This window comes from Camelus ferus, chromosome 9 (assembly GCF_009834535.1).
Source record: "Camelus ferus isolate YT-003-E chromosome 9, BCGSAC_Cfer_1.0, whole genome shotgun sequence".
In the NCBI taxonomy this organism is placed as follows: domain Eukaryota; kingdom Metazoa; phylum Chordata; class Mammalia; order Artiodactyla; family Camelidae; genus Camelus; species Camelus ferus.
In genome coordinates this window covers 66,051,027-66,065,634 of record NC_045704.1, presented here as the reverse complement: position 1 = coordinate 66,065,634, position 14,608 = coordinate 66,051,027, and the positions used below count along the sequence as shown (strand labels likewise).

Here is a 14,608-nt window from a genome sequence, read left to right as displayed (position 1 = left end):
AGACCTTGACTTAAGAACTTGGGAATTGGGTACGTAATTCAAAAAGTGTGGCTTTTTCCCTCCCCACCCATTCCCCAATTTATCCTCCCAGCTAACTAGAACACTACATGTGTATTACTGGTGAGACCATGGACAGTTTATTTCATCTGTCTGAAATAACCTCTGAGGACTACTACAAGGCTAACATTAAAACACATGGGTTCAGACTTGAAAAAGTATAATTTCTCAAAAATGGTAGAAGAAATATTAAAAAATACAACTCAATTTCAGGTTAATTATTTTTCTTTCAATAAATACTTGGTAAGTACCTGTTCGAGGCCTGGTGAATAAGGTAGTCAAGATCCCTATCTTCAGCACCCAAAATTTTGGTAGGGAAGACTCAGCTAGACCTTCCTTCTTAAGGCTGCTTTCCCAAAGCCCATCCACCAAGTTCAGGTTAGACGTTTAGTAAACCGTAGTTCTCTCATCACTGTACTTCCCACACTGTGCTCCATATGCCTACTTACTTGCCTTTATCTACTCCTCACCCACTAGTTTGTACTCTGAAAGGGAAAAGATTGCCCCATTTTGTTTACCATTACTTCCCCAGGACCTAGCACAGGGCCCAGAATGTAGTAGGAACACAATAAATAATCAGTACATTACCAGTAGTAACTGGTAATTTAATTAAAAGGCAGTATCTAAGAGCCAAAGGACTCACCTCCCTAGCAGGAACTTTCATCCCTCTAACTGCGCTGCTTAAGGTTTCCCTCCTCTTCTCTGACAAACCCAATAAGCCATGATAAATCCACTACAATCATGTCTCTGGCACCCATGCCACTAATCTTCAACCCATGAAGTATCACTTGGCAGCAAAGAAAGGAAAGGAAGAAAGACCTAGTCCCAATTCACCCTGCCACCTCCCACTGGAGCACTCCCACCCTCTTACTCACTCCAATCCACAAAGTCAAAAAAATATGCACTGGCGGAAGAGAACAGTACTGCTAAAGGAGAAAGGGTAGGAAAAACCTATTCTGCTGTCATCCTAACCCCAAGCGTCACAGGTCCTGATCAATCTCACCTCGTTCAAGAGCAAAAGCTGCCATCCTTCCCAGGCTCTTTCCCACAATGTCTTCCCTTCCCCAGGAAAAGTAGCACATGTGTGGGTATATTACATACGAAGTATATAACGTAACCTAACAATGATGCCACTTTCGGTGGGGCCTTTCACATACATACAGTTAAATTCACGAGGCCACGGATGGTCAAAGCAGAGCACAGGTACAAGGGAAGCAGAAGGCAGTCTACCAAAGCTTGGCCCGGCATTAAAGCATTGAGGGAGGAATTCTCTTTTATCTCTTGAGGCAAGGATAGTAAAATAAAGCCTGAGACTGGCTGCTTTCTTTCCGGCTGTGATTTCAATGAAAGTAGAACACCAAAGGGGACCAGGGTCAGACCTACAGGACAGAAAGTATAAAGCAGGCAGCCTAATGGTTGTTCTACACAAATCCTTAGTTTCAGAAATAATAAAGACATAATAATGCATACTTTAAAAAAATCAAGTACAGAAAGGATTAAAATGAAATGCAGTAGTTCCCCACCAACCCCTTTCCACAATCCAGTCCTGCTCTCCTGAGTCTGGTGCTTTCAGCTCTTTCTTCTGGGAGGCACCACTGTATTTCTAAATAACGTGCTTATATTTCTCTTTTTTAACTGATCAATTTCAGATCTGACTATTATAAAAAATTATATCACTAACTCCCTTTCTCTATAAATCTTACTGGACTATTTTCATTAAATCAATAAAGTTTTACTTAATTAAAACTGTTAAATATTAATCACTGCAAAGCTAAATGGCATACATTTGTTAAACAATCTTTCTTACTCACTTTTTATTTTTCCCAAAATTGCTTATTAATATGCCCCTTTATTGTCACCTTGTTTCAAATTGTCAGGGATAATTTCACACTGTTCTTATTTCCACAGGTAACTCCAGCTTCTAGAGTTCTCCGTGTTCCTGTACCAATCTGCATTGATTACCCTCTCAGCCCTGTCATCTTTGAAGTTTGCCTTATCACTTTGTTTTCTCGAACACATACTCTTATGCTGGAGCAGTGACGCTTGCAATAAAAAGATGTGTACATCTAAATTTTCTGAATCTTTATGTATCACACTATTTCAGTCCTACCTTCACAACTGATAGCTTTCTGGATACTGAAATTTATATTGAAAAGAATTTTCCCTCAAAAGTCTGATGGTATTCCTATACTACATCCAGCACTCAGCATTGATGATGAAAAATCTGATGCTGTTCTGATTTTTTCTCCTTGGTAGGTTACCGATTTTTTCCCTTTAGGAATTTTTTAGGTACTTCCCTTATCATAGTTGTCTTTAAAATTCCTAAGGATGTGTTTAGATGGAGACTTTTCCTTCAATCATACTTGTTCAGCTCTCAGTAAACCCTTTTTATTACCTATTCATTCAGGGATCATTTCTTCTGTTTCTTTTGGGCTCTCCTTTCACGCAGCAGACTTTTCTCAATTATTGAATGATCCTCAGTTATCCACTAACACTTCAAATTGAGGTTATAAGAATTTATATGGGAATTCTCCATACGTTATGCAGTTTCATATGTTATCCAGTCTGATGAGCTTTGCTTTAGGGTGGCTAGATGGGAAGTCAACACTTAGACTGGAAACCTCTAAATGCCAAGATGTGAAGGTCTTTCTTCAGAACCCCCTCCACATTCTTTACCTGAAGGGCCAGACAACTGGGTGTGGTGGGGAGTGTCCATACTTCTACCACCTGTGGCTGTTATCCTCTCCTCCTTCACCTCGCTGGAACACCTGGTCAGGGTTGCTACTAGTGGCTCAGAATCAGCAGATACCTTAGTTCTACTGCTGGGCAACACTGAGCAACACACATTCAGTTACAGCACAAGGTTGAATCTTGAAACCATTATTATGTGCAATAAGGATTAGGAACATTACAAATACTTTGTTGTTTTTTTTTTTACAAGGAACGTAGGTTTTTTTTATGGGCATGAGTAAGGAGGGGATGGCGCCAAGGCTCTCATGAGTGCAGGGCCTGCCATTTGTCAAGGGGGCAATGATTAGGGATGTATCTGACCCCACAGCCATGTGGGATGAGCTGCTTTTCTGTTACCATGTTTTCAAATTCATCTGCATTATATTTAGTAAATCCCCATTTCTTAAAGATGTTGATCTTCTGGTGGCCGGGGAACTTAAACTTGACCCTGCATAGGGCCTCAATCACATGTTCCTTGTTCCACAGCTTGGTACAGATGGACATGATGACTTAGCCAACATGTGCTCTGGGGCTTTCCAAAAGCACCACACCTTTCTGGAGCCTAGGTTGGGAACAACATGCCAGACATGAATGTCCACTGGGAAAGGATGTCTCCAAGGTCCCTTAGCACAACCCATACAGGCAACAGGCTGCATACACTACCAAAGAAGCTGCTGTTTGCAGCCACTGCACACTGGGCCCCCACAAGGAAAAGAGCACAGTCGGCTTAATTAGCTGCAGACATTACAAGTAAGTTATACGACAAATTATAGACTGGCTGACTTGGAATTCTAATCCCCTTATAATGGATTATATGCAAAAATACAGACTCATTAAACAGCTAACTCATACACTTTTGTCTCTACTTGCTGAAAGCTGAAAACTGTATATCAGAACAATATACTTTCTAATTAACCAGATCATTTAAGCAACCAAAACAGCCCAGTCCCCAAACTGTTTTGAAGAAGAGTCCAATAAAAGTTAAGGAAAATCTGATTTAATTTAAACTATATGGCTGTGGTCATTCAGTAAATATTTGCTGAATGCCTGTAACGCGCCAGGTACTGTGCTAGGTGGTAAGAGAAACAAGTATGAAAGAATATATGACATAATACCAAGGACCCACAGCCTAAGTGGGGAAACAAAAAGGCATACAAAAACAATGTAACAGAATTCCTATACTTAATAGACTCAAAAAGAATTTCTAATCTATCCAGGAGCAAGAAACAAGGTCAGTCAAGACTTCATTGGCACTCAGCTATTAACCTGAAAGATTAGTAGTTTCCCAGACGAACTTCAGGAGGGCTTCGTAAGCCTAGGGAATATATGCAAACGCACAAAGTTCAAAGACAACACAGTTTTCTAGGACCAAAACTTCAGTGTAGTTACAGCTCAAATTACAACAGAGAGTAAGTGGCAAAGATAACAGTGGACAAATGAAAAAGGCCCAAGTTATAAAGGTTTAAAGATCTTCCCTCTCTGTCTAGTTCACTGCTATGCATTCCATGGATCTAGCCCATAACAGGTTTCTGATACTGGCTGAATGAATTAACGTAAATAAATGAATAAATGCATTCAGAGGAGACAAAAGATGAGAACTCTCATAACTCTACAACAATCTACGAACAAGAAAAGAATAACATGAATAAGGACCACAAAGAAACTGGAGTGAAAAAAAGGCCCTGGGTAGTAGGGTTTTGAGTAACCTAATTCATATACTTTACATTTTCCAAGGTTTTATTTTAATTATCATAGAATGACCATGAAATAATTTTACAAGTGGACTGGACAGATACTAAGAATTAACTCGATATGATATTAAGAACAAAGGAAAAATTGAGAATAACTCCCAGGTTTTCAACTTGGGAAACCAAAAAAATGGCATGAGAAAAATTAGGAGGAAAAACAGTAGCAAGATTAAATTATCTATGTTTCATCCAAGAAAGGATGTCTGTTAGACAAAATATTTATAAACACTGACCATATACAGAGCCATAAAACAAGTCTCAACAAATTTCAAGCTAACTACAATGGTATAAAACTAAAAAAAAAATCAATAAAAAATTTAACTTAAAAGTTTAAAAATCAAGACATACTTCTAAATAAACCATGGGACAAAGAAGCAATAATCATAATGGAAAATATCAAGCATTTTGAATTGAACAATTACAAAAATACCATATATTAAAACTTTTAGGATGTAGCTAAAGCAGTACTTAGGTAAGTCTTAAAATTAACTATATTAGAAAAGAAAAAAATTAAGGAAATTGTTTTATTCAAGTGATGGGCAAAAGAATCCTCTAAGAAAAGGAGTCACCACAGAAATAGATAACCAATAGAGAAAACTATCATAAAAAAACAAGTAAAGACAACTAAGAAAAAGCAGAAAATAGTGTATCAGATGTACCTAATAGGTTAGGTAAAATGAGTAATAAAAACTGTTAACAATTTCAAAGTCACCAATGATCACTGAGCTTAAATGTCAGACCATATGGGGTTCAGAAGTAAAGACTGGAAGGCTGAGTTTAGCTTACTCTTTCTAAAAGCTTAGCTCTTCATGAAGGTTAAAGGACTTTTCAAGGTGGGAAAAATTTGAGCATTAATACAAGCTATTGGTTACAAGAATGAAGAAGTTGTTGAAATTAGATTATTTACTAACCATAAATATTCATATTCTAAAAAACCTATTGTTACTTTCATACACTGATGAGTAAGTCTGAATCTTCTGTGTCAAACATATTAAAAGCAGAATCAATTTTCTAGAAACTTATGACCTAATCATTCCAAACAAATGGAATTTGCATTTCAAATTACAAGTGAAAGAAAATACGTGGCTTATCACTATGTCTCTAAAACTTTATATAGTATCCAGCACAAGGGAGGTAATTAATTATCTCTTGAATAAATTAATAAAAGCCTATACTCAACCAATACACATACTAGTAAATAAAACCTCCATCCATCAGGCAAACAGCACTATCCTATGCATGCACACATTCTACTACACAAAAAGTAAAAACTCTTTTTAAACTGCACTTAATTTCATTTCACTTGAAGACTGAAACTAAAAGCAGAGGCAAATTCTCCACCCCAACCTCAGGTTTGGCCTGTACCCTCTAGAATTAAAAATAGTTTAGCTACCTAACAGGTCAGGCAATGACAGAAGTGTTTACAGTTTCAATGAGTGTGGCTTTGGCTCTCTTCATGAAATTATATAAAATACATTTAAATACCGTAAAATTTAGGATAAAGTATCAGTTTAATAGAAAACTTTTTCTTTTAATTGAAGCATAGTCAGTTTACAATGTTGTGTCAATTTCTGGTGTACAGCATAATAGTTCAGTCATACATATACATACATATATTTGTTTTCATATTCTTTTTCACTACAGGTTACTACAAGATATTGAAGTTCCCTGTGCTATACAGTATAAACTTGTTGCTTATAGGTTTTTGTGAGGAATCCTCCTGTATTTCAAAGCGAGAGAAAACTCTGCCACAGTTCAGTAGGTGTTCCGTGCAATTCAATGGGTCTATAGATATAATTCTTGGTCTATTTGTGGAAGAGGGCGAGCTGTGAGTCCCTCTACTCCGCCATCTCGGCACTTTCCCAAAACTTCTGTATGTTCAGGCTTTTGCAAGTGTGTAATATTTTGTGATCACAAAAAGATTTTTTAAACTATTTAAAAAGATCATAACTTTAAGAAAATTGTAAATGACACAGAATTTCACAATGACATTTTAGTATTTGCTAATAATATTAGTTTGCAGATCCCTGATGATACACTGGTTGTGAGATGATTAGTTATCATGCAATATGCAACAGACAGTAGGTAACCACAGATATAGAACACCGAAACCAATAATGCTATTAATGTACATAAAAACCATAGATAACTATGAGTTAAGTATAAATATTCATTCATGTTCAAGTCCAAAACTGGTAAGGTTGATTGCAATACGTAAATGAAACTCCACTATCAATACAGGCAAAAATGAACGGATTGGAAAGTTCAGAATTTTCATTACAATCCTGCAGAATTTGGTCCTAAGGCCAAATAGAACTGAGGTATTCTTGCTGCAAGCCACTAACTCTGCCCTACAGTTAAAAAGGTACAATTCCAAAAAGCATGAACAGGATCTTGGGTAGCTGAATAGATTTTAAAGGGCTTGAAAACACCTTCACCTTACTATAGTGTTTAACTTTCTCAAGAGCATTCACATCTCATTTTCTCCTAATAACGATGCCATAAGATAGGAAAGGGAGACTATTTCCTTTAACAAGTAAGAAACCCGTAACTCAGAAATAAAATCATTTCCTTGAAGTTCTGAAGAAAGTCACACTGTCTTTGAAACAAAGTTATTCTAGATATCTGTCATTTTAGATCTCAATTATGAACTGAAGTCACAAAATACCCTGGGAAGGCCAAGAACATTTTCAGACTTAACAAATGGTGAAATCAGGTCATTCACTGCCACTAACAAGCCTCTTGTCCATAGTATATTTAGCCACAAGGCTTTTACAAGCCTAATTTACCAGTGATGAAATGCCTTTCTGGAGATGCTTCAACTTGGATGTTAAGTTTCCTGGGATAGGAATAGCTGGCTGGCCCTGATTCTGACACAATAAAAAGCTCAAAGACAACTGTCTCTAGTTTACTCTTTCAAGCCTCTGCATTTAAGAGTCTCATACCGATAAATACAAAAGGATTTTATAAATAGTTCAAACACAAACAAAACTGGGACATTAGGCTATTTATGAGACTGAAAATGCTACAAATAGTTAGTGTTCTCCTCCCATAGAGTATTACATCTTTGCATCTCAAGATCTAGCCATACACGTCTCCTTTCAATTCTTCAAAGCAAAGATCTTTCTCACCCTGACATTCATACATATTGTGCCGAATCTCAAAAGCCTGCCCCAACTCCTCCACTCTTTGAATAGCTGATTCTATTAAGTAATTACGTGACAATAGTCACCCTCTAAAATACTCTCTATCAGAGAATTCTTGTTCTTTAAAGTACATATTATAACATAATTAATTTTTCTAAATTCTTTATTTTTAAAATTGCCAAATATAATCAAAATATAATAATCATTAGTATACTCTTCACCTAGATTCACCAATTAATATTTCACATTTTTCTCTCCCTCTTTCACACACATACACACTTTTTTTGCTGATCCATTTGAAAGATACAGATACTATGACACGCCATCAGTAAATGCCAGCATGTACGCCCTTAAAACAATGATCTTTCTCTTATATAGCCACAAGGCCATTATCATACCCAGCAAATTTAACATTAATAGCATCGCCTGATGTACAGTACAAATTCTCCTATCTGACACAAAAATGTTCTTTAAAGCTTTTTTTAGAATCTAGGATCTAGTCAAGGTTCACTCATTGCATTTGTCATGTATCTTTTGTCTCCTTTAGTCTTAACTGTATCCTTGTTGTTTTCTTGTTCAGTTTTGTATTTTTAACCCAGGACATTTTTTCAAGTCAGCTGTCTTGGTAGCATGCTACGCATTCTGGATGTATCTTGTTCACTCAAGATTAAAGTCAGGTTAAACAGTTTTAATAAAAACACTATGTAAGTGATATTGTGTGTTTACTTGTTTACTGTGTGTATGTCTGTGTCTTCCTTCCCACTCCCTCCTCCAAAATATGGCATACTCCACAAAAAGAGTGAAAATGTCCATGTTGTTCCACAATGCATCTCTAGCATCTAAGACTACACTCTACATATAAGGTACTCAATAATATTTGTTGAACAAATAAGAAAATGAATTCTCCACAGCACATAGCACCGAAGTACAGTACTTTTTTCAGGATGAGTACCCAACAGCTGTTGGGTTGCTGACACATGATTAAGTCATGCTGAGTTGTTGATGTTAACTTGTAATTAAGAGGTAATGTCATTAGGATCCAAAACTATATTATGATGAGAATGTTTTGAAATTTAGTATAAATGTACTTTTAGTACTAGGTAAGTGTTCTTAACCAGAGCTGCATAAACTACTCTTCTGTCTAATGGACAGTCTATGAACTGCTATCAAAAAGACCTCAGGAAAAAAAAAAAGTCCTCAGACTGTCATTAGAGGGGTACAAGTGTCCATAAAGGCACTCTAGGTGCTGTAATTAGACATACATACTAAGTTACTAACACACACCAAAAAAAAAACAAACCACTTTTAAAAAACACTGTAATCATTTCTGCTTTGTATACACCTTCAGAAAGAGGAACTTGATGGCAGGTCTACTGGGGTGCTCAATTCCTTCACTCAAAAGGTAGAGTCTTACTCCAGAGAAAACAGAAGCTACAAACATTAAATTCCTCAACTTTCTCCTCATCCCTTTCCCCCTAAACCTATCCACAAAAGCAAGTACCTAATTTGCTTCTCCAAGAAGGTCATACCTCTTCTCTCTAGTATTAGAGATCTGACATTGAGAATCTCATTTTATTAATTATTTCCTTTATTTTAAATCTACAATTCTTCTTGGTGTAAATCTGCCATAACCAAAATCAAATTAAAAACAAACAAAACAACAAAAGTCTTTACAAATTATATCTCCATTTTTCTTTCTTTTCACTAATAAACTTGAAAAAAATCACATTCCACTTAATCCAAAGCAAGCTGACAGTTCTGATTACTTTTTAAGTTGCGTCAGACCTCCAAATGACCAAATACCAGACAATGCTCTAATTTCAGCTTTCATTGTACCCAAATCTTTACATAGTAATTGATGAAGATGACCTACTGCTTGAAATTCACCTCTCTTAGTTTCTGAGATAACCCTCACCGCTAGTACATGACTCTTCTCCCTCCATCTGACTTTTCCTGTACTGATTCTTCCTCCTTTGCCAACTCTTTAAATGGTGGAATTGCCTAGGGTTCCCTCTTCTTGTTCTACATATTTTGCTTGTCCTATATAGTCATGTTCTTATGGTTCATCTAATTTTTGTCAGCTGACAATTTTGAAATCTTTTATCTCTGGCCCCATCCTATCTCACAAGATTCAGACCCTTATTTCCAACTGCCCACTAGACATCTCAAAATGGATTTGCCTAGCACCTTTAACTTAACAAAACTAACATTTTCTTCAAATTCCTCCCCTTTCTCCAGTACTCCTTATCTCAGTTAATACCATCACTATCTGATCATCTCTCAACCTAGAAATTTGTTATTCTTGATTTCTCCTTCTTCCCTAACCAAATATTCACCAACCCTGCTGATTCCTCCTTAAAGACCACCTCTCAAATACTGCCTAAAACCACTGCCTTATTTCAAGTCATTAACAGCTCTCATCTGCACTATTACCACAGACTCCTAACTGATCTTGCCACTAACCCCATTGCTTATTTAATGCACTTTCAGTTTGCAGTAAGGAAACTGTTCTAACCACTCACTCCTTTGCTTAAAGAGCTTCAATGGGCCCTATGCCTAAAGAAGTCATTAACTATAGGACATACAATTTTCACATCTTAACTCTATGAAATGCAGGTCAGTCTTACAACTAATGGTATCTTCTAATCACTAAGAAGCCAAGCAGCAGCAGCAGCAAAGCACTCCTCACAGCCAATGCATGTGCACACACTAAGAGCACCAGCATCATAGTACAAAGAATGGGTATTAGGAGCCACTGGGGAGAAAATATTAAAGAAAATACTGAGGCATCTTTTAAACCTCCAGAAAAACAAATGATTTTAGAAGAAGTTGGGGTACACAGCTGGTTTCCTTAAGTGAGAATCAGGAAAAGACGTGCTCTACTTAACTATAAACCTGCAACACAGCCCAACACCAATTTTTATACAATTATTTTAATTCTTACATAGATTAATTTAAGAAATACTGTCACCAATATTCATGGTGGCACCAAATTGATACTGAGGGAAAACTATGCTATAAAACTCAAGTAGTGATTTAGAATACACACATAAAAAAAATCAGAACTAATAAATCAGTTCAGCAAGATTGCAGACACAAGATTTACAAAATCAATGGCATTTCTATAACCTAGCAATGAACAATGAGAAAATGAAACAGAAAAAATTCCATTTGCAATAGCACCAAAAAGAACAAAATACTTGAGAATAAATTTAACAAAAAAGTGGATGGCTTGTACACTGAAAACTACACAACAAAGAATCAAATCAGACCTACATGATTGGAAAGACATCCCATGTTCATAGATGTTAACATGGTTAAGATGGCAGTATTTCCCAAAGTGATCTACAAATGCAATGCAATATTCACCAATATCCCAGCTGCCTTTTTTGCAGAAGTTGACAGACTGAGCCTAAAATTCACATAAAGCAAGGAACCCCAAATACCCAAAAAACCTTGAAAAAGAACAAAAACCAGTGTAAGCACTTCCTAATTTTAGAACTTAAAGCAACAATAATCAAGACCTTATGATACAAGCGTAAGGACACATAGATTGATGGAATGAAATTGAGAGTCCAGAAATAAACCCTTACATTTATGGTAAACTGAGCTTTGAAAACACTGTCAAAACAATTCCATGGGGAAAGAAGAGTTTTTTGAACCAATGGTTCTGGGAAACTGGTATTCACATGTGAAAGACTAAAGCTGGACACCTACCTCACACCATATACAAAAATTAACTCAAAATGTGTCATAGAATAAATGTAGTAGCTAAAACTATGTAATTCTCAGAAAAAAAGCATAGGAGTAAATCTTTGTGATCTTGTGTTAGGCAACAGTTTCTTAAATATGACACAAAAAACATAAGCAAAAATAAAAAAAGAAAAAGGGATAAATTAAACTTCATCAAAATTTAAAACTTTTGTGCTTCAAAGGACACCATCAAGTGAAAAGACAACCCACAGAAAAGGAGAAAGTAAATGCAAATCATAACTCTGATAAGGGACTTGTATCCAAAATACATGAAGAACACTTAAAACTCAACAATAAAAAGACAAATAATCCAATTTTTTTAAAAATAGGCAAAGGACCTGAATAGACATTCTTCAAAGAAGGTATACAAAAGGCCAATAACTACAGGAAAAAGATGCTCAACATATTAGGCATCAGGATAATGGAAATCAAAACCACACTGAGATACCACTGCACACCCACTAGAATGTTTACAATCAAAATGACAGACAAGCACAGGCAAGGATGTGGAGAAACTGGAAGCCTTGTAGTTCCAGGTGAGGTTGTAAAAGAGTGCAGGATCTCTGGAAAACGTTTGGCACTTCCTCAAAATGTTAAACCCAGAGGCATTAGCTGTCCCAGCAATCCCACTCCTAGATACGTGCCCAAGAGAAACTAACACTCATGTCCACACAAACCCTATACATGAATGTTCACAGCAGTATTATTCAGAATAGCTAAAAAGTGGGAAAAAACCAAATGTCCATCAACTGATGGATAAACAAAATGGAGTACATCCATACAATGAGATACATTTCAGTCATGAATAGGAATGAAGTGCTGATACATGCTACAGCATGAATGTACCCTGAAAGCATTATGCTAAGTGAAAGAGCCAGACACCGAAGGCAATAAAATACCTGAGTGTGCTTATAAGAAATGTCCAGGATAGGTAAAATGTAAACACACAAAGTAGATTCGTGGCAGTCAGGAGCTAGAGGTGGAGGAGGGGGAAATGGAGGATGAATGGTAATTAGAATGGGGTTTCTTCTGGGCGTAATGAAATGTTCTAAAATTTGATAGCAGTGATGATTCCACACTATATGAATTAAAAAAAGACACTGAATTATACACTTTAAAAGGGTGAAATATAATGGCATATGAAGTATCTCAATAAAACTTATTTTTTAAAGTGATTCAAAACAAGCAAATTTTTAACAGGAAGAAGTCATGGGAATACCTTAACCCAATATACTTTATACTTCCCTTTTTATTTTTATACAAGAATGACAGATAATAAAAAGCTGTTTTTCAATCAGCATAAAGTAAAAATTCTGCACAAGCACCATGTTCTAGCTTAATTAATAGGGATTTTTCTCTCTTAGTGATATATCAAATAATAGCACATCTTCCAATTGTTGGCATCTGATATTTGATGAAATACAAAGAGTTGTAATAAATATCTTGGCAGGAAAAGGCATTTTTCATTTTATGTAATTATTTTGGTGTGTATTAAAAATTCTTTTAACCCTAAACTGATAGGTATTAGAATAAAGCTAAATGAGTTAAAGTTAATATAAAGAAAACCATTTAATAAATAATAATGAAGATATTCAGATATGGCAAGAAATAGTTTTGGTAACAAAATTAAGTTTAGGAAAACACATTGGTCAAACGAATAAAGTCTAAATCCCTTCCAAATATAAAATGCTTTCACAAGTTAAATTCTCATACAACCCTCATTCCCACTCCCCAATATTCTAATCACGGCAATTATTATTTCTCATTATTCTTGTGAGATGAAGCTGTCAAGAATCAGACCATAAAGGATTTACCTGTCATGTTTGGAACTTACAAAGAGTACAAGCTTCTCAGTATCCACAGGGTATTGGTTCCACCCCCATCCCCTTTCCCCTTACTCTCTGGATACCAAAATCGAAGGACGCTCAAGTCCCTTATATAAAATGGTATAGTATTTGCATATAACCTATTTTCCCATATACTTTAAGTCATCTCTAGATTATTTATAATATCAAATACAATGTATATGTTATGTAAATACTTGCTGCCAATGCAAGGCAAATTCAGGTTCTGCTTTTTGAAACTTTTTGGAATTTTTTTCCTGTATATTTTCAATCTGAGGTTGGTTTAATCCATGAACACAGAACCCCACAGATATGTGGGCCAACTGTATTTCTTCATCTTTTTTTTCCACCTTGGCCCAATGCTCCTGAAAATCCCACTAATTTTATTTCTACTCCCTTTCCCCCTTTCACTGAGGGGAGGAAGGGGCTATTTTTAAATATATCTCCCCATGACCTGAGATGCCGTCATTCTTGAGTGGCATCTCAAGGATTGCCTGCCTCCTCTACATCTAACCATCATTGGTATGACTTGCAGCTGGCCCTGGGAGCAAAGGAAGGAAAAAAACTGAGGGTTCACCTCACAAGAAAAGCTTCTGAAAAGAACTAAGAAGGGTGAATGAGTGCTGGTGTCCTAAAGTAAAGCCTTTCACATTCTGGCATCAAGAGAATCAAAAAGGAGCTAGCACCCCACATTTCATCCTAAATTAAAGCCTGCCTTGCCAGGTACCCAAGCAAGCCTCCTAATTTAACACAAATTGAAAAACTACAATATAAAAGGCAAAGCCCAAGAAAACAGACTCCAAACAAAACAATCTAGGGAACAGGTGAGAACTTAAAGTCTAATTAGAATAAAAAGAAAGAAAATCAAGGATATGTTGCATCCAAAAATTGAAAATATGACGATGTAAAAAATGAACAAAGTCCAAGAATGAGCTCCTTGAAATTAAAAATATGATTCAGAAAACCTTAACCAAATTGAAAAAATTAGTCAACAAAAATGTCCCCAGATTATTTGTGGGAGCAGGTAAATGATCAAGGAAATGGAAATATAAAAAGAGGCCTTCAACAAAGAGAGAATACATAGGACAAAAAAAATTTTTTTGATCCATGTATACATTTTCATTTCCAAAAATTAGGTCTGCTTTGCATACCGCTCTGTAATATGCCCTTTTAAAAATTTAATATATTAGGAACATCTTTCTACATCTAGAAACACACCTTCATAGCATCTTTTTATTTATTTTTGCTAGTTAATGTTTATTTTCCATTGAGATATGATTGACATAACACTATATTAGTTTCAGATATACATGATTTGATATTTGTATAT

At 35.9% G+C, this 14,608-nt stretch overlaps 1 protein-coding gene and 1 non-coding gene across 3 annotated transcripts in view; both read right to left on the bottom strand.

Moving 5' to 3' along the window:
• Positions 1 to 14,608, bottom strand: part of MTF2 (metal response element binding transcription factor 2) — a 59,634-nt gene that overhangs the window by 35,277 nt on the left and 9,749 nt on the right. The gene's annotated exons all lie outside the window — the stretch shown is intronic.
• LOC116666124 lies at positions 3,394 to 3,528 on the bottom strand. Its single transcript, XR_004322974.1, has one exon. It is a non-coding gene; the product is annotated as a small nucleolar RNA SNORA70 (small nucleolar RNA).